The 14560-nt window shown below is 39.8% G+C and overlaps 1 protein-coding gene and 1 long non-coding RNA gene across 4 annotated transcripts in view; both read left to right on the forward strand.

Annotated features, from left to right (window-relative positions):
- tshz1 (teashirt zinc finger homeobox 1) overlaps positions 1 to 14560 on the forward strand; it is a 147773-nt gene that overhangs the window by 104339 nt on the left and 28874 nt on the right. The window lies entirely within an intron of this gene.
- LOC147832544 (uncharacterized) overlaps positions 11496 to 14560 on the forward strand; it is a 3722-nt gene continuing 657 nt past the window's right edge. The window contains exons 1-2 of the long non-coding RNA XR_015516735.1: positions 11496 to 13829; positions 14164 to 14560. The exon at positions 14164 to 14560 is cut by the window's right edge and continues 657 nt beyond it. This is a non-coding gene — a long non-coding RNA (uncharacterized LOC147832544). The remainder of the gene's footprint in view (positions 13830 to 14163) is intronic.

The following is a 14560-nucleotide window of genomic DNA, read 5'->3' on the forward strand; positions in this document are numbered from 1 at the left end:
CCTCTCTGTGTTGGGCTGCTGCAGTCATTTGTATTTATTTGCTGGCTTTTCTCTGAAACAGACACAGGCCTCCCACGTAGAGCACAGACTGTGTCTGTGAGTTTGAGCTCTAGCAGAGAGGAGAGGAGCCAGGGGAGGACTCTGCGATGAATGCGGTATCTCTCCGCTGCTCCAGGTTTCATTTGGTTTTGTGTTTTCATAACCTCCCACACAGATACAGACATGCTCGGTTTGCGTCCATTCTACGCATCCCTGTCCTCTGGATAGCCATGACACCACCATGAGGTGGTTCACAGTATTTTAGCTGCTTTTGATTTATTTAAAGATCATTTTCAGCTTTTTTTTAAAATACTTTTTATTTTTTCAAAATACAATTTTGTAGCAATTTGATTGAATTTATTTTAGATTCACATTTGAGAAGCTGTTCTAAAAGGAAAAAAAAATACAAACACACTCAAAAGAAGAAAAATAAAACGTGAGGAGGGAGGAACTAGCAAGGGGAGTCATTAAAACGCATTCTGTCCTCAGCACCAGAGGCTTCTTAATTATCCGACATAAAGGTAAAGGTTCCTCTGCTGGCTTCATTAGGGAGGAACCCTAATTATCTGTGCTCCTGATGGATTTGTGACAGGCTCTAACGATTAAAGCTGACAAATTCAGCGAAGTGTCAGGTCTGCAGCTGCCTTGATGTAATCAAGTTGATATTATACAGTCCCTTTAGCCTGTAGTGCTGAATTAACTCAATTTTCTGGTGCAGGTGACAAATGGACTTTGCTACCTGACTAATCACGTCACCGTGGCAATGCTGCCTAATGACCTCAGTAATCCAGGCTCTTAACCGCACCGCTGGGCCCAGAAAGCATTTGAGGCAGCCAATCAGAACACCTCTGCTTTAGCCAATCGGGCTCGGTGCTCAAAAAACACGCCATCGCTCTGTCTCTGTTTTGATGGACGTACCACTGTTCTGTGTCATTGGTCACACTAGCGTTCAAGCTCTGAGTGTACCGACATACCATGCTCCTGCTGACAATAATCGCACCACCATGCTCACAAAATCTGAAAATACTGTCAGAATTTGAGGGCTGTAGAGAGGCTCACTTTGCTTAAGTCTCTAAGTGCAGCGTTACATACAAATCAGCCTGCGTTTACAGATTATTTTATGTGCAGTGCTGTTACAGCACTGTTATGATTTATGTATTTTTGTAGCACGAGTATGAGGTTAATACCTTTTATTCTCTAACACAGATTTATTAAATATGTGTAGGTTTCAATATAGTCTATTAAGCAGCATAGTTCCACTTGTATTCATTCTCATCTGGTGAGAAATGTGAACTATTCCGGATTATCATTTTTCAATTTAGAGTGTATTTGTATTAAGAGATAGGAGTTGACGGTTATCATTTGTTTTTGGGATGTCTAAATTATTGAAATAAATCTATAGAAGGTATGTTTTGAGTTCTAGTTTGTTTGTTTTTATGCCACGACAGAAGATAAATGCGTCCAAAGGACGTGAGAATGCAGCATGACATCTGGGCTCACCTTGTGTCGGCTTCGCTGGAGGGTAGACTCATCTGCTCTCATGTCATTAACAGGTGACATTGACCCATTTAGTCAATATTCATGTTGGGACCCACCACTTACAACTAATAGTTTAATTTGCATTTGGGGATCAAGCCAGTGGCCTATAGGAAATCAAAGCGTATCCAGTTATTCTGAGTCCCAAGCTTGCCGTTCCCCTTGTCCGAGATCGTGGAGGTTGAGCTTGATTAATGAAGATCGATGACAGGTTTTATGGGAAGAGTGGATCAAAATGAAAATATGTTGGGACTTTGCGTGAGCCAAGTGCGATGGTACGGTGTCTCTGGTAAACACTGTGGTTTTAACAAGCTTAAGAGGCATTTGGGGGTTATCTAGTTTTTAGCAAGTTTCTTTTAACATTATTGGTACTTTAAGACTCGTGTTTGAGCATGAAGAATGTGAATGTGTCTGCTGACGGTTTTTGAAAAATGAGCAAACAGTGGACCACAGAAAGCTAGCATGTCACCAGAGGAGCTTTGGATTAGAGGTACTGTAGCATTATGGGAATCTCCGAACTATCAAAAGGGCCAGCTGTGTTTTTTCTTACTCTTTTCCCCCTCTCTCTCTCTCTCTCTTCTCGTCCTGTCTGTTTTGATCCCCCATGTTTCATTTCTCAGCTAATTTAGTCCACAGTGAGTCAGAAAGATGAGAGGGAGGGGAAAGAAAGACAAAAGAGAGAAAAGCTCAAGTCATGACCCAGCAACGGGAGTCTCCAAGCTTGAGGAGTACACGGAGGTCAACGTGTACCCAGGGGAGCCCACGTCTGCCTTCTCTCTGTCCTGCCCTGCACTCATCTGTTGCTTCTTTCCCTTGCTTTTTTTCGAGCTCACAGGAAGGATGGGGTGTTTTTAGAGGCTCTGTGGAGTTTTCTCATCCCAGTATGCCGTTTTCCTCACGGAGAGCCTTATACATCCTCATCAGATAAAACACAAACGGCTTGGCCAACAGATCCGTGCCGATGTTTATAACGGACCAGCAGGAGATTGAGCTTTGAAGTTTGTGTTGTAGGATCTGAGGAGCGTGTAGCGTCGCGAACAGGATGATGTTGTTTATGAGTTTGATTAGCTGCGTATTTTAATAGATAGCTTAGTTAATGTGATATTTCAACAGTTGACATCATTTTATCAAGGACGGCTGGATCAAGCCTCGCGGTCATGCGTTCATATTTAACAACATCCATTTTGACAGATGAGCATAAAACGAAAGGAAGCTCTTTGATGATGTTAAGTAAACACCCATGAAGCCCCCTCAAACATGGGGAAGTCACGTCCTGGGACTCGCTGTTCCTCCTCCCATCAACCGCTGTATTCTCAACTCAAAATATCCTGCTTTACTGTGAACAAAAGATAAAGACTGATGAAAGAGAAAACACCTTTTTTATCTGCAGGCCTAACTTTTGTGGTCAAAATTTGTTTTGCCTTGCGATGTAAGGTAGTGTCTCTGTTAGGACTGTGCAATTTGGGGAAAATATCTAAATACCACTTATTTTTACATTTTTTGTAAATTATTTTTTTTTTACATAGTGCAATTTCTATTTGTGTTTTTATTTTTTAATTTTTTTTATTTAAGCTTCAGCTCAATCACACTCCTTATATAGCTGCCTGTGGTGCTTTTTAGGTGCTGGTCATTGTATTTTTTCATGCTGGCAACAATTCTGTGACAGGTTTTACAAATGACCTGTTTTTGTTTGGTGTCCATCACTTTAAATCCAAAACATTCCCATATTGCGGACGTGCTGTTTTTCTTTTATATTAATACATCTAATGCTTCTGAAGTGCAGACGCCATCCCACTCGTTTGCTCTTTCCTGTTTGTATGTTTTTTTTTTTTTTTTTTTTATTGTGGGCGTTCCGCATAGTTCTGTTGCACAATTCTGATAGGGCAGAATGAAAGTGTGCTCCTTCAATTGGCTAGCAAGACTGTCACACACAGATGGCAGTCATGAATTTGCTGTGGGTGAAAAATAAAAAATAAATTCATATTACAGGTTTTTGCGGTTTTAGCAAATCACAACTTTTCAAATCGTGATTGCGATTATATTTCAATTAATAGCACAGCTCTAGTCTGCGTCAAGGAAAATTGCAAAAATATTAATTGTTAAAGCAAATATTAAAAATTCCTCACCTCATGTTATGTGTTAAATAATCATAATTTCACTTTTCATCTGTACCTAGTTGTGATGCTCTTAGGGTGCACTCACATTGGGTACAGTTGCCTTGAACAGTGTCAGAGCAATTGTCCCCTCTTCCCCACTTCCTGAACTCACATTGCATTTTTATCCTACTGGACCTGAGCACGCTTTTATCTTTGATGATGCGACTGTTCAGTTTAACAGGAAGAGAAGCGCTCTCACTCAGCACAGTGGAGATTGCTTTTGTTATATCATTTTGTATTATTTTTTTATTGTATAAATTAATTTTTAGTTGTTTGGGATTTAGTGACACACAGTCAAACACTTTGCCAAACAGATCTACCACTTTTCACGCTTATCATAAAAGTCATCGTGCCACATGTATTAGGAGGTTTCCGGAAGGTGCAGCTGACATGCAGCGAGGGCTTTGCATCTTTAACAAACTATGACGGTTTGCGTTCGTTAAAAATTAAGAATAATTAATAAATCCATGTGAAACAGTCCCCTAAAAGTGACGTCAGTTTTAAGCTCAGGCGCAGTTTTACTACAAGCGTATCGCGCCAAAGCCCAAGTGAACTGCGCTCTGGTACATTTCTTCCAACTGGCCAGGGCCGGCCAACTAAACAGCGCCTGAGGTTCATATGGCTTTTGCTTAACACATGGTTTTAGTTGTTAGCGAAAACCGATTTTAAGTTTGTTGAACAAGATTCAATTGTTTGGATAGATCGTTTAAACTTATCCCTGCACATGAAATTGGTTTATGTAATTTCATATAAATAAATCATGTTTTTAACCAAGGAATGTTCCACAGTAACAACAGTGCGAACAGGAAACCAAGGGTTTAGTGGGGGGAAATGATGTTTAAAAATGCAGAAAGTCGAGGGAAAAAAAGGAGGAAGTGAAAAAATAAAAAAAGGGAGCGAGTGATAGAAGAAAGGAGTGGTGCTCAGAAAGGTATTAGAGCTGACAGATGAACAGGAGTGGGGAGAAATTCTCCCGCAGCAGCTGGGACTGCAGTCATTATCCTGACAGGTGTCAATTAAGAATTACTGCCTGCCTCAGTCCTCTGCGCAGCCCAGCTGTCTGCGCAGCAGAGAAATAACACTTTACCCTTGTCACTTTGTTAGTTCGTAGCCATAGCCTCCGAAAATGAGTCGCCCCAACGCTAATCGATAACCAGTGTATTAGCAATTATTTTGCACATTGATTTACGAGGGCCAACGACGACTTCTGTGCTGTTATTAGCCCTTGATTAGATCTGCCCGCACACGTGAGCACACACACACACACACTCGCATTCATAGCATGCTGCCCTGTTGCCAGGTGGATATATGTTTCCTCCGAGGCCCTGAGGTCTAGAACAATCTTAGTGCACAGTCTTAGTGGCCCTGTTGGGCCTTCCATCACCCATGGCCGTTACAGAGACAGGACCCTCTTAGGCCCCACATGCACCCACACACACAAACATGTACAACACCTCTGTGGGGGTTGAAATACAGCCCCATTTCAGGCAGGCCCTGGATGAACGCTGATAGGCTTTGAGTATGTGTGTGTGAGAGAGGGGCTTGTAAAAGGCAAGAGTATTAGTGAGGTGTCGTGGTCTGTTTCAGCTAAATGAATGGCCCTTTGCTGTAGAAGGTGCTCCTGGTTACCAAGAGTTATGGCTGACCAGATAGGGGGCTTCTGGGTAATGTCTGTGTGAAGGAGCGCTGAACCTCCGCTACATTTATTTTCATGCCTGCGGTTATTTAATACTCAACTTTAAAGCCGTCATCAGGAGCTTTTGTAGAGATCTTCATGCGTATGCAACAAGTGTGGCGATGCAAGGTCTGAATCTGGATTTATTAGTTGTTAAAAGGTTAGTTCACCCAAATATGAACATTTTGTCATCATTTACTCACCCCTGGACTGTTCTTCTGTAGAATCTGAAATGAGAAATGACTGAAGTTTTTAAGAGTGTTCCCTATTTACTGCCATTCGAAAGTTTGGGTTTAGAAGGTTTTGTTGAAATTAATACTTACTCAAATGTTATTTTCCTAAATACTTCATTCAAATGAGTGCTAGTCGTTGAACTTTCTATTTACCCATGAATTTGAAAGAAAAATAAACACAATATCCACAAAAATATTAAACTGCACAAACATGACATTATGAATAAGAAGAAATGACTAATGGCTGCTGAAACTTCAGCAGAAATTGAAAGCCTTTAAAAGTGATGAATAAGGAAAACATTTATTTCACATTGTAAAATAAATGTAGCCTTGGTCCATATAAAATAACTATTAAAGCTTTATCAACCTAAATCTTTTGAATAGTGTTTTATTTTTCCACAGTAGTTACTGTATATCCTAAAAAGGTATTAGTTGCCCAAGTCATTAGGACCATATTTGATTGGAATCAAATTGTAATTACATGTAAAGGAGCAATTGGCACACTCTTTATAATGTCTTCTTTTCAAAAAGTAAATATACACTTTAGAACAAAATGGTGGTGAAGAAATGATGCAGAGTATTTATTTTTAGGAGCTATTCCTGTAAATATTGTACTTTCACAAGCCGTAAGGTAACTGGGTTATCGTGTCACCTGTGAAAACAAAGCTTGCGTATGTGCTAGGTCGAGGTGAGTGCAACAGACTCCCGAGTCTGAAGTCGCCCTCTCACCCATACGTAGTGGTGGATTATGCTCTTTATGCTGAGAGTGGGATTCGTGTTTGCTCGAGTGAGACCTTTGCCCTACAGGAACTAAAAAGAGAACCTAATCCCTGGGTTCCCCCTGATGTGGCGATGTAAGAATGGAGATCCCTCTCCCTCCGCTCTTGATCAGAGGCGTTCCGATTCTCCTCTATGAGCGCTAAGCCACTGGACACACAATGAGTGGATAAAGATAAGCCTCCAGCTTGTGTTGACACTCTCATTGAGCCCCATAATGCACTGCTCCGGATCGCTCTCATAAAGACTTGGCTCCCCTTTTTTTTACGAGACGTCTTCGAACGCTCTCACAAAATACCTCGATTTTGTGTTTTTACCCTGACACTATCATTGCTCGTTTTTCGTGCGGTGTTTAAGAGCGCATTTGCAGTCTATCACCCCTAAAGCTAGGTAAAGAGCCGCATGTCACCCCCATCTCCTGCAGAGGGTCACTTTTATTAGCTCCATTGATAAAAGCCTGTCTGTGCACATAGACAATAGCTGATAGGTCCTCCAAGTGGCTGTATTTTTTCTTCGAGTTTTATTTAACTGATAGAACACTGGAAAGTAATGAATATCATTTTTCTTTTTTTTTTTCTCCCCCTCTCCAGTTTTATGGTGCTGATAAGGCATCTACAGGAAGTATATAGCAAATGGTACTGTCTTTTATTTCTTTTTTTAGTTGGACAACAGGCAGGATAGTTTCCTTTCTCGCTGTATATCATGACTGCGTCCTTTGATTTATTCGTTCAGTCTTGTCTCACAATCGCCTCCTAAAATATGAATCTCTGGCATTCATATTTCAGGGCCTTTGATAAATGCATGAGTTAATATCAGTTTTAAAATAACTAAAACGACTAAAATAAAGTCTGGTTTTCATTTCATTCACACACACAAGCCCTGAGGGACATCAACTGTATTTGAATCCTCCTCATATCCGTTAATAGACGGGCGAACATGTCGTGACTAGTCTCAACTTTATAGGTATTTATAGTGATTTGGACACAATCACATTCAAATGCCAAATGCCACATGTTCTGAGAGGCCTAAAGCTTGTTTGGAGACGGAGTCGCCCAGACAGTGTCAATCATAGTGCTAAGCCTTGCTCTGAATCTTCTGTCTGAGAAACCAGTGGGGGGTGTCTTCTTCAAATCTGCCCCCGTCTCCCTCCCTTTCCTGTTTTTTGCCCTCTCCTCTACTGGCCACTGCCTTTTTTTAAAAAGCCATATGCTTCGCAGTTAGACTTGTGCGCGCATACACACAGAGGCTGTGACACACATGAGGATCAACTATTAACCTTGTCCAGCTGACTGAAAGCCATACGGTTGGTGGAACTTTAACCGAGGGACGCATCATTGATCATTGACTTGTTCTGCTCAGCCCTTGAAGTCTGCGAGCTTGGGAACTTGAGATGAACAGATGTGCAGTAAAGAAGAAAAGTCAGGTGACTCGAATCCAGAAACGTAAACATTTAGTCTTCCATTAACAGAACTGGGCTTTATAAAAGCAAGCCCAATTTGATCTACAGAATAATAAAAATAGGCGTTTTTTTGGTCCTATTAAACGTTGAGACATGCTAATTCACAAGTTCAATGTCTAAACCAGTTCTAAACCAAAACATTTCAATGCATCAATCATACTTGATAAAAAAACACAGGAAATGTGCCAGGGAATTTTTTTTCATTGACCGACAATTGGAAACAAGTGGTTTCAGTGTTCTGCTGAAATGTACTGTTGACATGTGTGTGTGTCGGCGTGTTTTGTATGTGCATATGTGTGTGTGTAGCTCTTCTTCACTAGCACACCGTCTCCATGTTAAATTGGTTATGGCAGCGCAATCCAGCCCTACTTAGAGCCGTCAGAGCAGCCGCCGCGTGACGAGCCTCAGCGAGGACGTGTCATAAATACTGAGGTGTCGTTTCTTTCATGTAAATATACCTCTGTTTCAAGTATCGTCCGTCAATACTGCACATGGGAGAGATAGCTAGATGCTGCACAAAAATGTGTGCTCTGGGAAACTGCAGCTGCACCTATTAGGCCTAGTTTTGTCTGGTATTTTTTTTGAGGGGACATTTTGTTTTAAGTCTATATAAGCATTCAAACTCTGCTTAGAATGCTTGTCAAGGTTTTCTTGTGCATAGAAAAGGGGGATTGTTTGCAATTACTGATTTTTCTCTCGTCGCTCAGATACAGTGAATTAAAGTCATAATTAAATGTATAAAATACAGATTTATAAGCTTGTTAAATAGCTGAAAGGTCAGTTTCAGTTAACAAAGATATTGTACAGTAAATACTTTTTGATGCATGCTACCAAACGATTTTATATTTTATACACCCATAAAATGTTTTGTTTAGATTTAATATTTTGGTTTCTGCGTCCTTTACATTTACATTTCATTTAAAAGTTTGGTATCTGTATTTTATTTGATATATATTCTATTTACACTTTGGCATTTTAACATGTTTTTTTTTTTTTAAGTGTAATATGACAGGAGTGTTTTATATTTTAATTGACCAGTAGTTTATGGATCATGTAATGTAAATATACTTCAAAACTAGAATTATCATGGAATTTTCCGTCTTAAGAAAGATTTAATTATAATTTCTCTATTTTTTATTAATTGAAAGTAGGACTGAATGATATTAGAAAAATCTAACATTGCGTTTTTTTTAATTCTGCAATATGAATACAATTTCAGCAGATGACCTTAATATTCCTTTTTTGAAATCATTTATAATTTTAGACTTTGTAAGCGAGTGCATCTGCAAAAAAGTAATCAACAATCTACAATTATAAATAAATCCAATAAAGAAAAAGATACAAATAAAATAAGTAAACAGTGTTTTATTGTTTTCAATGGAGTCTTAACACTATTCAGGTATATGCTAATTGAATAATCAAATGTAAAATAGTACTGCGTAGTCTTCATTGTATAGACAGTTCAATTAAACTAATCATTAATAAAGTTACAAATGATACAATCTTATATGCCTGAATGCATCTAAATTCCTCTCATAGTCACAGGCCTCAAAAAAAGACAAAGGCAAAATGATTATTATAAGCCAGACTATATAGCTTGGCCAATGAACGCTATTATATCGAATTGTAATAACCTTTATCAGAATTGGAATCAAAATCAATTGTCAAGAACAAGGATAAACTCTAACTTTTAGATCAATATTGAGTAAAAAATACGTCCAATCACACAGCAGAAAGGTTCAATGGTAATCTAAAAGTGTGTTGATATAAGAGATGTACTAAATTATCGGCAATTTTAAATAAAATTTTAATAGACCCTCTAATTTGCAGGGCTTCAGTCATTTTTGAGGTACTCCTTTAAATCTGGAAGCATTAACAACTTGTATCGAAATATAAATATCGTAAATATCCCTCAATATGGACAATAATTATCGTCAAGCCCTAATCCAGACTCAACATCGCAGATCCTGCAATGTGGCTATTGCGAATGTTCACATTGCATCAATCCTGAACTGATCTATTGTCCCTAATTGAAAGTTCAACAGCCTTTTAAAAATACTCTTTTAACATGTTTTACTGTCAATAAGAAAAAAAAAAAAAACTAACTATTGAATGGAATTGCAAGTAACTGACCTCTCTTATTGTTGTCTATCATACACACTTTTTTAAATTCATTAGGAAAGTTTAAATTGAGGCATACTCATTTCCATGTCAGCAGTAATATGCCAATAAAAATGAATTCATATCTATTTATAAATGCGCTTTTTCTACCTTAGCTTCTGGGAAATGTGTTTGAACCCTTTAGGCAGTTAGAATCATAGCTGGTTGCAATATCAAAATAATACACTCAAGTAAAAGTACTACTAATAAAATACTTAGGTGATTTATTGTAGTAATCCTAATATTTATGTTCCTAAGACTAAATGAAATCTTTGTGTCTTCTTTTAGACATAATACCTTGTTGGAGTTTGAGTTGCAGCCATTTGGTTTCAAAATGGTGATGTGTTTGATGTTTAAGTGAATAGTGGCTTTGGGGTTGAATGTTAGGACACTGTTGTGGGACAGACAGTGCAGGGAGAATAGAAGGGAGGAGGAGCCAGCACTGTCTAAAACTCATCACTCATTGGTTAATGATACTCTCCTCTCATTTAGCCACACCATTCTCCCATTCCCTCCTTCTTTTAACCCTTCACAAATCAAACATGGGGTCATTCACAGTTCACAACCCCCAGGTGGTCAGGAAAGCACTACCACGCCCTCGAGGGTCCATTTGACGGCTCGTCTGTGTGTATATTTTCCCCTAAACTGTTGTCCAGGTGCCTATTTCTCCACAACTTCATCGCCGCAGCTCTGTTTTTCGTCTCGCTGCCTGTTTGTCTGGTGTCAGTCTCGTGGCATATGTATGTGTGTGTGAGGTGTTTTTTGAGCCCGGTGGCAGATTTATTGCCTCTGCGCTGTTATTGTGGTGTAAGAGCTGAAAAGTGTCTGTCTGTTCCTGTCACTAAAATATGTCAGATGTTTTTCCTTTCGTCTTTTTAATGTGTCTGTTGATTGTAACCTACAGGCTGGATAAAGTTCAGGATTCCAGATGAAGACGTGCAAAGAGAACGTTTGGTTGTTTGGTTCATACAGTTTTAGCAGAATTGACTTATAAAGTTCTACATAAGAATAATTTGACTAATTTGATTGTGCCCAGCCTCCGACAAGGAATTTACCATATTAGAAACGACTCAAAATCCAAGTTTCAATGCTGAAAATGGCGTCATATTTGCCTTGCAAAAACGTTAGTCTGCGTGAACATTCTTTGTTCGGCTCGCCTACGTCCATCCTTGAGCTTTTCCTGCAAACTGTCAACTAACAAAATGCAAAATGAAACCTCTCTCCTCCCTCTCTCTCTCTCTTCCTTTCCACAGTATCCTCTTTTCTCACACTAAATTTAGGTCACAGCTGTAAAGACAATGAAGCTGATTTGAGTATTTCTCTAGTACTTCCTCTGATGTTTGGTTTCTGTCAGCGACGACTGTGAATAGACACGTTTCCATTTGATGTTTTTATCGTCTCTCCAAGTACAGTTCGGTAGTTTCTTAGTAGTGATATCATGTCTGTTTGTTTCCTCTCAGGTAAAGACAAACCCCAGAGCTGTGGAATTAAAGCCTTTTACCCATAATCCATCTGACCTGGGTTTGCAATTCCCTCACCGCAAACCTTAAATCAATCTACAAATTCAGCTCCATGTCCCTGCTCATAAAAGGCTCTCCTTTCGCGTTCAAAAAAATTGAGAAGAAAAGAATGGGAGAAGGGAAAAAAAACAGCCGTGTAGGAAAGCAGGGACCTTATATAAAGGGCATGGTCTGCGTCCATGCCAGAAAAGGCTGATTTCCTTTTGCAGTGCGGCCATACATCAGAGGCCCTCCCAGCTGGACTGTCACACTCTGACAGAATGACATGTGTCATTTATCAAAGGGGCCAGAGCTTGGGAAAACTCATATGACAAAGCCTGGGAGAGTTCATTCCCCTTATCCACAACACACACACACACACACACACACACACACACACACACACATATAATCCATCTCTAGTTCTTTCACTCTCACACACAATTCCCTCCCACCTTTTCGCCGCTTGCCTGTTGCCAAAAAATGGGTCTGTAATATTTCTGTCATCCACACACCAACTTGCTGTGCTTTTCCCCTTCTTCCTCAGCACTCTTGCAACGTTTTTACTGTGCTTTGTTCTTCCCCAAAGCTTGCTACTTTTTATCCGCATAATTCTTGTGTTAATTACAGTATTCAAAGTGATTAAACTTGATCTCGTATATCTTCTATTTTGTGATTGTTGCTCTGTTGGAATCCATTCATCATTTTTGAGCAAACTTCATTCTTAAGTCTACTTGCACCAGCTGAGACAGAGAGAGAGCGAGCGAAAGCGGGAAGGAGAGGGGTCAAATATAGTTCACACCGCTGTGTACTACTCTACAGGGCACAGTCACCCATCACTCAAAATGTGCTTTCTGTCTCTCACTCTGAGGGGCGGGAATAGATGAATTCCACAGACTCTGAGCTCTGGGTTCCAGCGCTGCGCGGTTGACCTTCGACCCCCTCAAACGAGCTCTGAATATGTGGTGTGTAATGATCCTCGCGCTGTAAACATTTAATGACGCAGAGACTGTTATGGGAATCTTTGCGTTCTCGAACCAGAGAGAACGTCAAAGAGACGATTCTGTTTATGAGTTTAAGTTTACGAAGCGTGAGTCTTCGTACGGATCTTTGTTTTGAGACTGGTTTTAATATTTTGCCAAGTACCAGTCGTAGACACGCAACATCATTATTAGATGCTGACATCAATAAAACAAAAGTGTTGGAGTCATGGCTGTTAAAAAATGTAGGCAATGCACAGTTGAATTTCACTCACTCTGAACCATTCATAATTTGAGGAAAGTTCATATTCAGGGTAGCAGTCTTCTACTCTGAGTGCGACCTGAAGAATCACACTCATATCGGAAGTTTCGAAGTATGCATATTTTGTAACGCTGAGCTCTAAAAAAATGATTTATACTCTTGAGGATGTGTTCACATTTGACAAATTTAATTTGATGAAACCAGTGGTGTCCAAACTTTCTCCTGGAAGGCACACTGTCCTGCAAAGTTATTATATGCACCTGAACCAGCAAAGCAAGGTCTTTACACTACACACTTGAAACTTCTTAAGCCTGGTTAATACTTCTGCGTCGAGCATGAACGATCGACGTGACCCATGGCACATACCGTGCGCATTGCTGTGCATTTATACTTCTGTTTGTGTTGCTCTGCAAAAACGCTTCCAAAACGCTTGCAGTAGGTTTTTATCTTCTTCTCAGTTGAGTTTCTTTGCTGGTGTTTTGTTTTTTAATTAATGTACAAGAAGCTAAAACTTGCTCGTTTTGAGGTGGGAACTGGTGGACGTGCAATAACTTTAATCATAAGGTAAACACAAAGCGACAGTTTCCACTTGGAGCTCCTTCATGGGACTCGACACTTGTAAACACGCCAATGGGTTTGTGTGGCTCTCAGCTCTTCCCACACTCGTTAGCGCTCACCATGCCGACCAATCACAGAGCTTGCGCTATATGTTGTTGCGCTGTGTAGTTAAAATTTTTGGGGGGAATTTGCGCGTCAACCTCGGCAAGTGCTATGCTGAAGCATATATGTACGCTTGACGTAGAAGTATAAATCAGCCTTTCGCAAGTCTGTTAAAGTTCTTTGGAACTAATCTCTGCAGGACAGAGGCTCTTTAGGAGCAAGACTGGACTCCCATAGATAAAACCCTGTTAGTGCAGATCCCATTTGTAAAGGTGCTTTTCCACTGCAAGGTATGGCTGGTTCATTTTGGTACAGCTCGCTTTTATGGGCCTTTTCTTTTAGTGCTGTACCTTGTGTTAGGGTTGTCGCTATACTGGAATTCGATACCAATCAGTACTGACATTTTAAAAATGTCCATTTCCCAAAAACATTTGAGCACTATTGAGCATGTTCTTAAACAGCGCTGATTTGGCATTGTGTTCACATGCTCAACAGAAATGACTGTGATTGGCCGTGAAGGTCATTGGTTCACTGAACTCACCACTGTTTACAGCGTGTAACCACAGATACAGGGACACTAGAACATTTTAAAGCCGCAACTTATCAGAGGATTGCACTTATGTTAGCTAATAGACAAACCAGCTGATCGACGTGACTTTGAAATGCATCCATGTTTTTTTACAGACAGCGGAGAGGTTGGTGAACTGACCTTCACGGCCAATCACAGTCATTTCTGTTGACAATGTAAAGATCATGGCAATTCAGCGCTCTATAAGAACCTGCTCCACATTACTTAAATGTTCACAAGAAATTAACGTTTAAAAATTTTAAGTTAATGATTGGTATCGAATTCCAGTATCGTGACAGCCCTACCTTGTATCTTGTAATGTTTTTCTTTTTTTAAAGTATTGCATGGATTAAAGCTCCGAGCGAGATGTACAGTTACTAAAACTTGACGAGTGTGCATGTACAGTAGTTAACATTTCAAGTCTTCTAAATGTTTTATCAAAGTTGTCTAAAAACTACCGGACAACATTCATTTATGTCTTCAATTTTGAAAAACTATTTTGATCCACTTCAAATGTTAACTACTGTACACTGCTGGTCACTAATTGGGAATGGTC

Source organism: Danio rerio, chromosome 19 (genome assembly GCF_052040795.2).
Source record: "Danio rerio strain M-AB ecotype USA chromosome 19, GRCz13ab, whole genome shotgun sequence".
Classification (NCBI taxonomy): domain Eukaryota; kingdom Metazoa; phylum Chordata; class Actinopteri; order Cypriniformes; family Danionidae; genus Danio; species Danio rerio.